Raw genomic sequence first — 13,891 nt, 5'->3', positions numbered from 1 at the left:
AGGATAGACATCAGTCCAACTCACTTGTGTGAGTCACAGGATTCAAAAGTCTTGTGTAAATTCCTAAAATGTGAATGGAGGTTTGGCAGAGTTTAGCCTCATTGTGACATTCAGACATGTCTGGACATGTTTTTCCACCAGCACTGCAAGCATTTTCCTTTTTTATCTCCGTCTCCAACTAATATGCATGCTAGTGTGTGCAGCTGGCACAAAAACAGCCAGCTGGAAGCAGTGAAACTCAATCACCACATGTTTTCCTGTAGCTTGGAGCACATGCCCTGGTGTGCGCCCTGTGGATCAGGTGTCGTGGAAATCAGAGGAGCCTGGGGCCATGCTCATGTAAGCTAGTCATGAGCTGGTTATATTTAGATGAGGTGATCAGCACGCCTTACCCCCCTACAGCTACACACACTCTTTGCCCCCCACTCAAGTTACAAGCCTGCTCACTTTAGCACAAACGATGTGAATGGTGAGGATTTATCAGAAGGAATTCAAAGATTCAGGCACCTCTCAAGGACATCTCCCTGCTCTACACAACACTACAACGACCTGCCCAGAAAAAGCCAGGAAGTGCTGAGGCAGGAAACACAGTCAGGAGCACAGGGGCGATGTCAGCGTGTTGACTAAGCAGAGATGGTTCACATCCTATTCCTTCTTTACTCAGCTGAAAGATGCAAACAAACATACTCACAGCTAACCTGGGACCTTTTAAGAGCTGTAGTGTTTAAAACAGATGCGTTAAAGCCAGCCACTTGTCACCTTTATTTGATCAATTAATTGATTATTTTTATGGAGCTGTGATGTACATGTATCTACACAATGTTGCCACAGAATTCACTCACCCATCCACATCACAGAGTTCGAGTGTTTCGTTCATTGCCATGCCCACAGGTGTATAAAAACAAGCACTTGGGCATGCAGACTGCTTCTTTCAACATTTGTGAAAAAATGGGTCGCTCTCAGGAACTCAGCGAATTCCAGCATGTCCTCACTGAGAAAAATGTCACAGTCAGCTGTTAGTAGCAACATAGCAAAGTGGAAGTGATTGGGGATGACGGCAACTCAGCAACAAAGTGGTAGGCCATGTAACATCCCAAAGCAGGGTCAGTAGATACTGAGACTTTCTGCAGAGTCAGTCACCACAGCCCTTCACACTTCTTGTGGCCTTCAGCTCGAGAACAGTGTGTAGAGAGCTTCATCCAAACCTTCCATCATCAAGCACAATGCAAAGTGTTGGATACAGCTGTGTAGGGCACGCCACCATTGGACTCTAGAGCCGTGGAGAGGTTTTCTCTGGAGTGAGGAATCACACTTCTCCATCTGGCAACCTACTGAATACGACGTGGTTTTGGTGGTTGCCAGGAGAACGGGTACTTGTTTGGCTGCTCTGTACCACGTGTAAAGTTTGGAGGTAGGGGGATTAGGCTGTGGGTTTGTTTTCAAGGAGTGTGTTTGGCTCCTTAGTTCCACTGAGAGGAACTCCTAATACTTCACACACCAAGGCATTTTGGACAATTTCATGCTCCCAATTTGTCCATCATTGCTGTGCACCAGTCTACAAAGCAGGATCTATAAATGGTAAATGGCCTGTATTTGTATAGCGCTTTACTAGTCCCTAAGGACCCCAAAGCGCTTTACACATCCAGTCATCCACACATTCACACACTGGTGATGGCAAGCTACGTTGTAGCCACAGCCACCCTGGGGCGCACTGACAGAGGTGGATGTGTGAGTCTGGTGTGGGAGAACTCGACTGGCCTGCAGCCAGTCCTGACTGAAACCTGACAGAACACCTTTGGGATGAATTAGAGCAGGGACTGTGAGCCAGGCCTTCTGGTCCAACATCAGTGTCTGACCTCACAAATACTCTTCTGGAGGAGTGGTCAAAATTTCCATAAATACACTCCTAAACCTTGTGGAAGAGATTCTTTCTTCTATAAATTATATCAACCCCCTAAGTCAGCTGATCAAATATATGGATGCAAATATAGATTCAGGAGTGGAATAGCCATCAGCCATGAAAACGTCTTACACTGCATGGTCTCCACCTGAAGTCTAACTCACTGAGCCTGTATGAGCAACAGAAAGAGTGAGGATGAGCATTAGTGAGTGCCACAATCCAAGATGAATTCCATCCATTTATATATCAGCAAGATGACCCCCCTGAGATGGCTCGAGGAAGTGGATGACATTGAGAAATTCTACCAGTGGCTTGAAATATCCAGCTTACAGGACAGCACAGAGTGGTCCCAGTGGTAATAGGGGCAGTAGGAGCTATAACCCCAAAACAGATTCCAGGCACAACTTCAGAGGTCACTGTCTAGAAGAGTCCAGTCGAAGGAAACAGCTAAGATACTGTGTCGAACCTTAAAAACTCCCTGGCCTTTAGCAGAGAACCCAAGCCCGAGGATCACGCAGAGATACTACCCAAGCCTGCCTCAGAGCATGAAAGCCATACTGGCTCAGATGGCACCCGGGTTAACAAGGTGTGCATCAGCTGCTGAGGAACCAGGACACACTGACGACAAGTGACAAGGATGTTCTATACAGTTCTATACAAGGATAGAATCACTGCAATACTGCGACGCCAGCTAGCCCAATGAGAGGGGTTATATGCAGTGCATGTGGGAACTATGAATGAGCAGAAAGCCAACGTTCACACTGAACACAGCATCAAGAAGGCAGAATGTAGTGCTGCTCAGTAAAGAAAGTTGTAGCTAAAGATGGCAACGCTTCATCCCAGTTTGTTCTTTCCAGTCCCCTCAGGGGTTCATGGATCCTTACAATTACACAGTGTTGTTTTCAGTTTCATTTAATTCAGTTTTATTTATATAACTCCAAATCACAACAACAGTTGCCTCAAGCTGCAAACACTGTACATTGTCCCCAGCACTCCCTGACTCTTGGTGGCGCTGTCACTTGATGTTCGCTCGCTTTGTGGTAGAGTATCACTTTCTGTTCCTGCTCAAACACAGTGGTGTTTCTGAGTAGCTTTTCTGCTTAGCAATTTAATTTAAATCTTTTGATACATCCCTTTTTCATAGTATAATCTTAACATGCTTCATGTGAAGCACCCTTTCTGTGTGCTCACTACCTAATTTATAGCCAAAGTATTCACTCACTGTCTCTTTACTGTTTCGCTAGCTTAGCTTAGCTCGTAGCCGACTCGTTAGCACCATGGCTACTTCACCTGTCCCTCCTGCACTTTCCTGCTCATTGTGTCAGATGCAGTGTTGCCAACTTAGCGACTTTGTCGCTATATTTAGCGAGTTTTCAGACCCCCTAGCGACTTTTTTTCTTTAAAAAGTCGCTAAAAAAAGACGTGAAAGCGCGTATCGCTTTTACTCTCAACAAGCAGCGGGTGCTGTAACACAGCCAGTTCTTCTTTTACTCTTATGCTGTTTTGTGGATCACAAGGTTTAAAACTACTTATAAACACACACACACAAAGTAACTCCACCAGAGTGCCTATTTCGGATCTCTTTTGCCAGTCCAAGCCCGGGTAAAGGAGCAGGGTTGGAATTGTGACATTAAAAAAAACAATAATTGCTAAAAGAAATTTAATTTGTAGTTCTAAATAAACTAAATGCATTTAGGACGTTTTTTACTCACTTTATGTCTCTTCCACGGTGTTATTTCTCTCTCCAACAACATAAGTTACAATTATATTAGCATGAATTATGCAAATTAGGTGATGACGTCATTTAGCGACTTCTAGCGACTTTTAGGACAACCAATAGCGATTTTCCTTACTGAGGAGTTGGCAACACTGGTCAGATGTTTAGCTACTCCTCGGCCTCCTTTAGCAGTAATGATACCTGTAATAAATGTAGCATATTTGCAGCTCTGGAGGCCAGGATTACTGAATTGGAGACTCGGCTTCGCACCCTTCATTCACCCGTAGCTAGCCAGGCCCCTGTAGCTGGTGCAGCCGAAGATAGCGTAGGCCCCGCTAGCTGTTCCCCGGCAGACCCCAAGCAGCTGGGGAAAGAGGGCGGCTGGGTGACGGTGAGGAGGAAGCATAGTCTTAAACAGAAGCCCCAGGTACACCACCAACCTGTTCATGTGTCTAACCGTTTTTCCCCACTCGGCGACACACCCGCCGGGGGTCAAACTCTGGTAATTGGTGATTCTGTTCTCAGACATGTGAAGCTAGAGACACCGGCAACCATAGTCAATTGTCTTCCAGGGGCCAGAGCAGGCGACATTGAAGGAAATTTAAAACTGCTGGCTAAGGGTAAACGTAAATACAGTAAGATCATAATTCACGTCGGCAGTAATGACACCCGGTTACGCCAATCGGAGGTCACTAAAATCAATATTGAATCGGTGTGTAACTTTGCCAAAACAATGTGGGACTCTGTAGTTTTCTCTGGTCCCCTCCCCAATCAGACCAGGAGTGACATGTTTAGCCGCATGTTCTCCTTAAATTGCTGGCTGTCTGAGTGGTGTCCCAGAAACGATGTGGGCTTCATAGATAATTGGCAAACCTTCTGGAGGAAACCTGGTCTTGTTAGGAGAGACAGCATCCATCCCACTTTGGATGGAGCAGCTCTCATTTCTAGAAATATGGACCAATTTATTAAACCCCCCAAAATATGACTATCCAGAGTTGGGACCAGGAAGCAGAGTTGCAGTCTTACACGCCTCTCTGCAGCTTCTCTCCTCCTGCTACCCCCAAAAACCCATCTCCATTGAGACTGTGTCAGCTCCCAAAAGACAAAAAACAAACTAAAAACCAGCAATAAACAACTTAAACATAAAAAATCACAAAGAAAGAACAATACAGTATCCACATCTGAACCAAAGAGTAAAACAGTGAAATGTGGATTATTAAATATTAGGTCTCTCTCCTCCAAGTCTCTGTTAGTACATGACTTAATAATTGATCAACAAATCGATTTACTCTGCCTTACAGAAACCTGGTTGCAGCAGGATGAGTATGTTAGTTTAAATGAATCAACACCCCCGAGTCATTCTAACTACCAGAAATCCCGAAGCACAGGCCGAGGGGGCGGTGTGGCAGCAATTTTTCACACCAGCCTATTAATTAACGAAAGACCAAGACAGACTTTTAACTCATTTGAAAGCCTGATGCTTAGCCTCGTCCACCCCAGCTGTAAAACTCAGAAACCAGTCTTACTTGTTATCATCTATCGTCCACCTGGGCCTTACACAGAGTTTCTCTCTGATTTCTCAGACTTTTTATCTGATTTAGTGCTCAGCTCAGATAAAATAATTATTGTGGGTGATTTTAACATCCATGTAGGTGCTAAAAATGACAGCCTCAACATGGCATTTAATCTGTTATTAGACTCAATTGGCTTCTCTCAAAATGTAAAAGAACACACCCACCACTTTAATCACACTCTAGATCTTGTTTTAACATATGGCATAGAAACTGAACATTTAACAGTGTTTCCTGAAAACCCTCTGCTGTCTGATCATTTCCTGATAACATTTACATTTACAATAATTGATTACACAGCAATGGAGAGTAGACTTTATCACAGTAGATGTCTTTCTGAAAGTGCTGTAACTAAGTTTAAGAATATAATCCACCCACTGTTATCATCTTCAATGTACTGTACCAACATAGAGCAGAGCAGCTATCTGAACGCTACTCCAACAGAGGTCGATTATCTTGTTAATAATTTTACCTCCTCACTACGTACGACTCTGGATACTGTAGCTCCTGTGAAAACTAAGGCCTCAAATCCAAAGTCCCTGACTCCGTGGTATAATTCTCAAACACGTAGCCTAAAGCAGATAACTCGTAAGCTGGAGAGGAAATGGCGTGTCACAAATTTAGAGGATCATCATTTAGCCTGGAGAAATAGTTTGCTGCTTTATAAGAAAGCCCTCCGCAAAGCCAGAACATCTTACTATTCATCACTGATTGAAGAAAATAAGAACAACCCCAGGTTTCTCTTCAGCACTGTAGCCAGGCTGACAAAAAGTCAGAGCTCTACTGAGCCAACAATCCCTTTAACGTTAACTAGTAATGACTTCATGAACTTCTTCACAAATAAAATTTTTATCATTAGAGAAAAAATTACCAATAATCATCCCACAGATGTAATATTATCTACAGCTACTTTTAGTACCATCGATGTTAAGTTAGACTCTTTTTCTCCAATTGATCTTTCTGAGTTAACTTCAATAATTAATTCCTCCAAACCATCAACGTGTCTTTTAGACCCCATTCCTACAAAACTGCTCAAAGAAGTCCTGCCATTAATTAATTCTTCAATCTTAAATATGATCAACCTATCTCTAATAATCGGCTATGTACCACAGGCCTTCAAGCTGGCTGTAGTTAAACCTTTACTCAAAAAGCATCTCTAGACCCAGCTGTCTTAGCTAATTATAGGCCAATCTCCAACCTTCCTTTCATATCAAACATCCTTGAAAGAGTAGTTGTCAAACAGCTAACAGATCATCTGCAGAGGAATGGCTTATTTGAAGAGTTTCAGTCAGGTTTCAGAGCTCATCACAGCACAGAAACAGCTTTAGTGAAGGTTACAAATGATCTTCTTATGGCCTCTGACAGTGGACTCATCTCTGTGCTTGTCCTGCTAGACCTCAGTGCAGCGTTCGATACTGTCGACCATAATATCCTATTAGAGCGATTAGAACATGCTGTAGGTATTACAGGTACTGCACTGCAGTGGTTTGTATCATATCTATCTAATAGACTCCAATTTGTACATGTAAATGGAGAGTCCTCTTCACACACTAAGGTCAATTATGGTGTTCCACAGGGTTCAGTGCTAGGACCAATTCTGTTTACATTATACATGCTTCCCTTAGGCAGCATCATTAGAAGACATAGCATAAATTTTCACTGCTATGCAGATGACACGCAGCTCTATCTGTCCATGAAGCCAGGTAACACACACCAATGAGTTAAACTGCAGGAATGTCTTAAAGACATAAAGACCTGGATGGCCGCTAACTTTCTGCTTCTTAATTCAGATCAAACTGAGGTTATTGTACTCGGCCCTGAAAATCTTAGAAATATGGTATCTAAGCAGATTCTTACTCTGGATGGCATTACCTTGGCCTCCAGTAACACTGTGAGGAACCTTGGAGTCATTTTTGACCAGGACATGTCCTTCAATGCACATATTAAACAAATATGTAAGACTGCTTTCTTCCATTTGCGCAACATCTCTAAAATTAGAAATATCCTGTCTCAGAGTGATGCTGAAAAACTAGTTCATGCATTTATTACTTCCAGGCTGGACTACTGTAATTCTTTATTATCAGGATGTCCTAAAAACTCGCTGAAAAGTCTTCAGTTAATCCAAAATGCTGCAGCAAGAGTCCTGACAGGGACTAGAAAGAGAGAGCAGATTTCTCCTGTTTTGGCTTCCCTTCATTGGCTTCCTGTTAAATCCAGAATTGAATTCAAAATCCTGCTCCTCACATACAAGGTCTTAAATAATCAGGCCCCATCTTATCTTAATGACCTTGTAGTACCATATCACCCTATTAGAGCACTTCGCTCTCACACTGCAGGCCTACTTGTTGTTCCTAGAGTATTTAAAAGTAGAATGGGAGGCAGAGCCTTCAGTTTTCAGGCCCCTCTTCTGTGGAACCAGCTTCCAGTTTGGATTCAGGAGACAGACACTATCTCTACTTTCAAGATTAGGCTTCAAACTTTCCTTTCTGCTAAAGCATATAGTTAGGGCTGGACCAGGTGACCCTGAATCCTCCCTTAGTTATGCTGCAATAGACGTAGGCTGCCGGGGATTCCCATGATGCATTGAGTTTTTCCTTTCCAGTCACCTTTCTCACTCACTATGTGTTAACAGACCTCTCTGCATCGAATCATATCTGTTATTAATCTCTGTCTCTCTTCCACAGCATGTCTTTATCCTGTTTTCCTTCTTCACCCCAACCGGTCGCAGCAGATGGCCCCGCCCCTCCCTGAGCCTGGTTCTGCCGGAGGTTTCTTCCTGTTAAAAGGGAGTTTTTCCTTCCCACTGTCGCCAAAGTGCTTGCTCATATGGGGTCATATGATTGTTGGGTTTTTCTCTGTATTTATTATTGTGCGATCTACTGTACAATATAAAGCGCCTTGAGGCGACTTTTGTTGTGATTTGGCGCTATATAAATAAAATTGAAATTGAAATTGAAATTGAGTTCAGACAACAAACTGCATCTTCTTTAAGCTTTTCTTCATGTTTTGAACACAAACACTATTACATACCATACGTATGAAGAAATGGACCCAAGCACAAACACAAGTCATCCATGTCCTGATTTTCCCAAAAGTCTCAGGATCAAGATGTTTTTTGGCAAATGTGAGTCTTTGTGTTTGTTTTGGTCAGCAGTGACGTTCACCTTGGAACTTCCCAGGGGATATCAGTTTTGCTCAGTCATATTCTTATTGCTGAATTATGAACTCTGACCTTAACTGGGCCAATTTAGACCTGCAGTTCTTTAGAAGTTGTTCTTTGTTCTTCTGTAGCCTCCTGGATGAGTGGTTAATGTGCTCCTGTAGTAACTTTGTTAGGCTGGCCATGCCAGTTCACCACTGTTCCAGGATTTCTCCATTTATGGGTAATTGCTCCACGAATGCCTTAGAAAAAGCTTTGTAACCCTTTCCAAACTGATAGATGCCTATAATAGTGATGGGAGCTCTGGCTCTTTTCAAACATTTGGCTCTTTGGCTTGGGTTCCTTACTGGAGCTGGCTCTTACAACTCCCAAAGGGCTCCTCATTTGGGAGCTCTGCTTTTGCTCTCCTTCTATTTCAGCCTAATTTAGGAAATATGAATGGTTTGTGTGTTGGTGAGCAATTTTGTATTCAGTGTATCCATAAACACTGTTTCTTCATGCATTTACTAGTACTGGGTAGCAACATATGGGGTTTAAGGCCTGGACAAAGCTTTGAAACCTTTTGTCCTGCACAATGAAAGATGCCTCACAGGAAGTAGTTATTACATTAGCTAACAGCTGGGGGGGGTTGCTTTGGAATAAATATGCTGACTTTGGTTTGAGTTGAGTCTAATTAGTCATTAGTCAATGACTCGTCTGCTCTTGACTTTCTCGAGATTCTGGCATAATTTGTTGGTTTTTTAGCCTACCTCACTTGGTCAGACAGGTTCTGTGATTAGCATGTGGTTACTCACAGTTAATTCATGATTTAACAAAGTGGGCATTTACTTTCTCACACTGGACCAGGGGAAAGCTTTTCCTTAAATAAATGAAATTATCATTTAAAAGCTAATCTGAAACATGTAAGTGTGACACAGTATCTTCTCACTATGACACCAAGAAAACTGCTGCTCACAGCAGCTGAGAAACAGCAGACTCAGCAGGGCCTGAGGATGGGCGTATCCACACACACACTCACAGTAACTCTGTGTGTGTGTGTGTCTGCGTGTGTGTGTGTACGTGTGTGTGTGTGCGTGTGTGCGTGTGTGTGCGTGCGTGCGTGCGTGTGTGTGTGTGTGTGCGTGCGTGTGTGCGTGTGTGTGTGTGTGCGCGCGTGCGTGTGTGTGTGTGCGTGCGTGTGTGTGCGTGCGTGCGTGTGTGTGTGTGTGCGTGTGTGTGTGTGTGTGTGCGTGTGTGTGTGTGTGCGTGTGCGTGTGTGTGCGTGCGTGTGTGTGTGTGTGCGTGTGTGTGTGTGTGTGTGTGCGTGTGTGCGTGTGTGTGTGTGTGTGCGTGTGTGCGTGTGTGTGCGTGCGTGCGTGTGTGTGTGCGTGCGTGTGTGTTTCTTAGAAACATGCTGATCAGAAGGCAGTCGTGGGTCACTTGGCTCAGCAGATTGAGCTGTCCCTGTGCACACATTACACCTCTGCAATAAAAAAACACAATTATTTAAAAAGACAAATATTTACTAAATCATTACTATCATTTACTAAATGAAGGCAGGCTCGACCAGACTGCTTGTACATGAACTTTGCCCTTCTCTCCTTTTGATTGGCAAACATTTCAGTGATTTTTGATTAAAGTCAGTTATTATAAATAATTGTTTGCGATGGATGTTTTCTTCCTCCCTCCCATGATGACCCACCCAGGGTGGGAAACACGCAGCTTTCATTTTGCATGGAACCAGAGTCTTCAAAACATTAACAAATTAATCATAGATAAAAAAAATAAAAAATAAAAAGGTCAAATCCTATTAAACTTCTGTAATCAGTATTTTTAAAGAAACATTTTAACTTATCCCATGTTGTGAATCCAAAGATTTCAGAATTGGTCTCAGGATCAATTTTCCGCCAGTTCAAGGTGAGTGATTGAAATGACTCCACATGTAAAACACCTCTGACTGAAGGGTATATCTATTAATGTGTGGATGATAATAAATACACTACAGAACCTCTTAGTATTTGTGTATTTTATATTAATAGATTTTTTAAAGGCAACATGCCAAAAATTGAAATAAATAAACTATATTCATAATGTAATAATAATGTTCCAAGTAACTGTTTTCTTGCACCTATCCTGAAGCCCGTTCTCTGGCCGGTCTGCTCTGGTCATCATTGATCATCCGGCTGACGTCTTCCCGGTCTGCACAGCCTGCTGCCTGCTTCTTACAGCATCCTGTTCAGCATCAATCCCTGGCTGTAGTGGTAAAGCTTTGTTAAGAATGTTAACTGTTTCTCTGTAATATAGCACAGTGTTGAACCCAGCACTGAGATGTGATGTCTTTTAGCTCATCCTCTGATTTACCCACAGCTGTGAAGAGGCTTTTACTGGGTCACACAGGTGTGGCTGATCAGAGGTGACTGTAGCCTCTTCAGTTATCGCTTCAACCAGCCCTTCCTTCAGAACTGCTGACTGAGGTGAGCAGACGAAACCCCAGCAGCGCTGAGTCAGCACATTTCCACCTCTGAACCTCAGGTCAGTGGCCAAGCCTGAAGTCTGCACCGGGACACTTTTAGTGTGTCTGTGACACCAGTGGAAACAGCATTACTGATCCCCAGAATAGAGACATAGGTGTTTGATTACAGTGACATTTTCAGCTGCTGTTATTATTATTACATTATTTTAATTGAATCAAGCAAAGAGTGAAGAAAGAGCAAAGACAGAAAGAAACACAAGATTAATATTCAAAATGTTTGAGAAGCAGAAGATGCGGTGGAACCAAGAACAGATGGTCTTCATCCTGATGAAGCTGTTCTTACATCTACCACAGTAGAAAGGACTGAAGAATGAAGGCACAGCTTTGTTTCTTCTTGGACAAAATGTCTCCTTTCTGTGACTTTGTAAAAAGGTTTTTAAAATGTCCCAGAGTGATTTGAAAAATCGGATTATTTTTATTTACACTAATGTCATTATTTGAAACCTGTTTTATCCACTGATACAAAAAATGTGATGGAAATAATAAGAAAACTCGCGATAGCTCAACACTAAAATAATCCTTGCATCACTGGTTTTGCTTCCTGTTCCATTTAACTGCCTTGTGATTGGTTGCCCCTCACAAAAAACAGGTTTTGAACATAAGTCAGGTTCTGGAGCTGAAAACTGAAGCTAACATGTAAAATGACACGACACCACTAAAAGTCAGTCTTCATGGACTCATACTTTACTGTTATTAAAAACCATATTTAAAACCAACGTACAGTTCATGAGATGTATCATTGTTGGAGTCATCTATGGCTTCATTTTCATGCTGTTGGAGCCTTTTGTTCATTTTTTGTTGTTTTTGATTATATGACAAAAAAACAAACATCCAAGAAGTTTGTGTTTTAGTTATCTTACTTATTAAGCTAGCTAATGTTACCTGAGAAATCAGCATTCCAACCTCTTGAGATCATTTCTGAGAAACACCACGACCAAAATGCTAACACTAAAAATCCTAAAGATCTGGGCTTTACATTTCAACTATTCGTTGCTACACTTTTTATTAAATTTATCTGAATTGGATTTTTATAATACCGTCTCACAACAACAGTGACCTGAATAAACCTTTCAGAGGAGAATCTGCGTCACCAGCTCGATCCCCGACGGTTCAGGGGGACGATCAGCTGGTGAAAGCCTGGATAAAAGAAGACATTGCTGGGATGCTTCTGCAGGGCGAGTGGGTACAGAGTGGAAGACTACAGTGGATGTAAGCCTCAAAATAGCCACTGATTCCCGGCTCAGACCCTCAGTAACAGCCCAGTGTTTACATGCAAACAGCTAATAAAATGCCTGGTGATGACCCACAACGACCCCTCTGAAATATACAGACGTGTGTGTCTGCAAGAAACACATGATAAAACATGTCCGTCTGCGCGTGTTAGCATAAACATTCACGTTTACATGAATTCCACTAGACTGAAACATGATCTGGCAACAATGATGTCTGTCTCTGCTTGTGAGGACTCTTGTTGACATAATGCTACAAATCTGGTTCTTTCCTTGTTAAGAGATTTTTTAGGATTTTGGGATTTTTATTATGTTATGCTTAAAAGTACGTTTCATTATCTCTGTGCTCTCTGAATAAAGACTGTTTCTTTTTACTGCAGGGTGGGAGTCTCCCTGAGTCTCACCCGTGTACACGTTAAACCTGTCTGAGCGTTTTTATTCTGACCTGAGTTGCAATACAGGAAAACTCCTGACATTCCTCCATCCTACAATCAAGTCAACCCCCCCCCCCCCCCCTTAGCTTCGGCAAAGCCCTGCAATGGACCATTGTCCTTGCAAAGACTACAAACACACAAAAATGGATCATTAACACGCCTCATGCGTGGTTTCGTCTCACTCTGTTCAGGCCCAGTGGAATCACACAGCCATCGTCCTCAGCTAAAGCAGGCATGTGACGGTCAGCCTGCAGGCATCTCAGCAGCTGCCTGAGTGTTGGGCCATAAATAAATATGGGGACAACATGACACACACACACACACACACACACACAGACACACACACACACACACACACATAGACGCACAGACACACACACACAGACACACACACAGACACACACACACACAGACACACAGACACACACACACACACACATAGACACACACACACAGACGCACAGACACACACACACACAGACACAGACACACATAGACGCACAGACACACACACACAGACAGACACACAGACACACACACACACACATAGACACACACACACAGACGCACAGACACACACACACACATAGATGCACAGACACACACACACACACACACACTGCTCAGTACTGTAGAATGGGTCCCAGACCTGAGGACTGGGTTGATTCAGCTTTCTGCTGCTCACTCCTGCGTCCTGTGTTCACGACATGACATGAAATGACCATCATGCAGTTACAGTGTACACTAACACAGACTAAGTGACTGTTCGGTACGTAGGATCCCATTTTCATAGGCTCAGAAGTGACATGACAGATGAAGATTACTTTGCCAGGTTTTGCTGGAGCTTCCTGCAGTTGCTGCTTGGCTGTAGTCTCAATTTTTTCTTCATTAAATATAAAACTGGCTCAAATTTTGTGTTCTGTTGTTGCTTTCACTGTGTTTTTGGTCTTTGTCCATCTGTAACATCAAGCTCCTCACTTACATCGGTGTTTTTAATCTGCAGTTCTGCCACATTTGTGTGTTTCCGGTCAGATAATGGAGTTTGCCAGCAGCCCCGCCTCTCTCTGAACATCTCCTCCTTTATTTTCACTCATCTTCATAGACCTTAGTCTACACTCCTCTGAGAGACGCTCACATTCACAACTGAAGCTGAGCCACATCCAGGTTTTCATCACTGGAAGAGACAGTAACTGTCTTATCTTTGATTTAAACAAAACAAACCAGAAACACCATGTAATGACAAACAGCTGTGAAACAATCAGAGATATTATTTTGCTCATGTAAAATATTTGTTCTGATACTTCCACAGGCTCGTTCTTCTTATGCTTGGGATTGATCCGTTTGGGACATCTGTCCCAAGGATTGGTT

The 13,891-nt window shown here is 42.9% G+C and overlaps 1 long non-coding RNA gene across 1 annotated transcript in view; it reads left to right on the top strand.

Annotated features, from left to right (window-relative positions):
* The window catches only part of LOC102076304 (uncharacterized), a 30,995-nt gene extending 18,560 nt beyond the window's left edge, over nt 1-12,435 (top strand). The window contains exons 6-7 of the long non-coding RNA XR_003220526.1: nt 10,467-10,588; nt 10,695-12,435. This is a non-coding gene — a long non-coding RNA (uncharacterized LOC102076304). The remainder of the gene's footprint in view (nt 1-10,466; nt 10,589-10,694) is intronic.
* Nucleotides 12,436-13,891: the final 1,456 nt, after the last annotated feature.

The sequence above is a fragment of the Oreochromis niloticus genome, linkage group LG6 (assembly GCF_001858045.2).
Source record: "Oreochromis niloticus isolate F11D_XX linkage group LG6, O_niloticus_UMD_NMBU, whole genome shotgun sequence".
Taxonomy (NCBI): domain Eukaryota; kingdom Metazoa; phylum Chordata; class Actinopteri; order Cichliformes; family Cichlidae; genus Oreochromis; species Oreochromis niloticus.
This window is presented reverse-complemented; position numbering and strand designations above follow the sequence as displayed.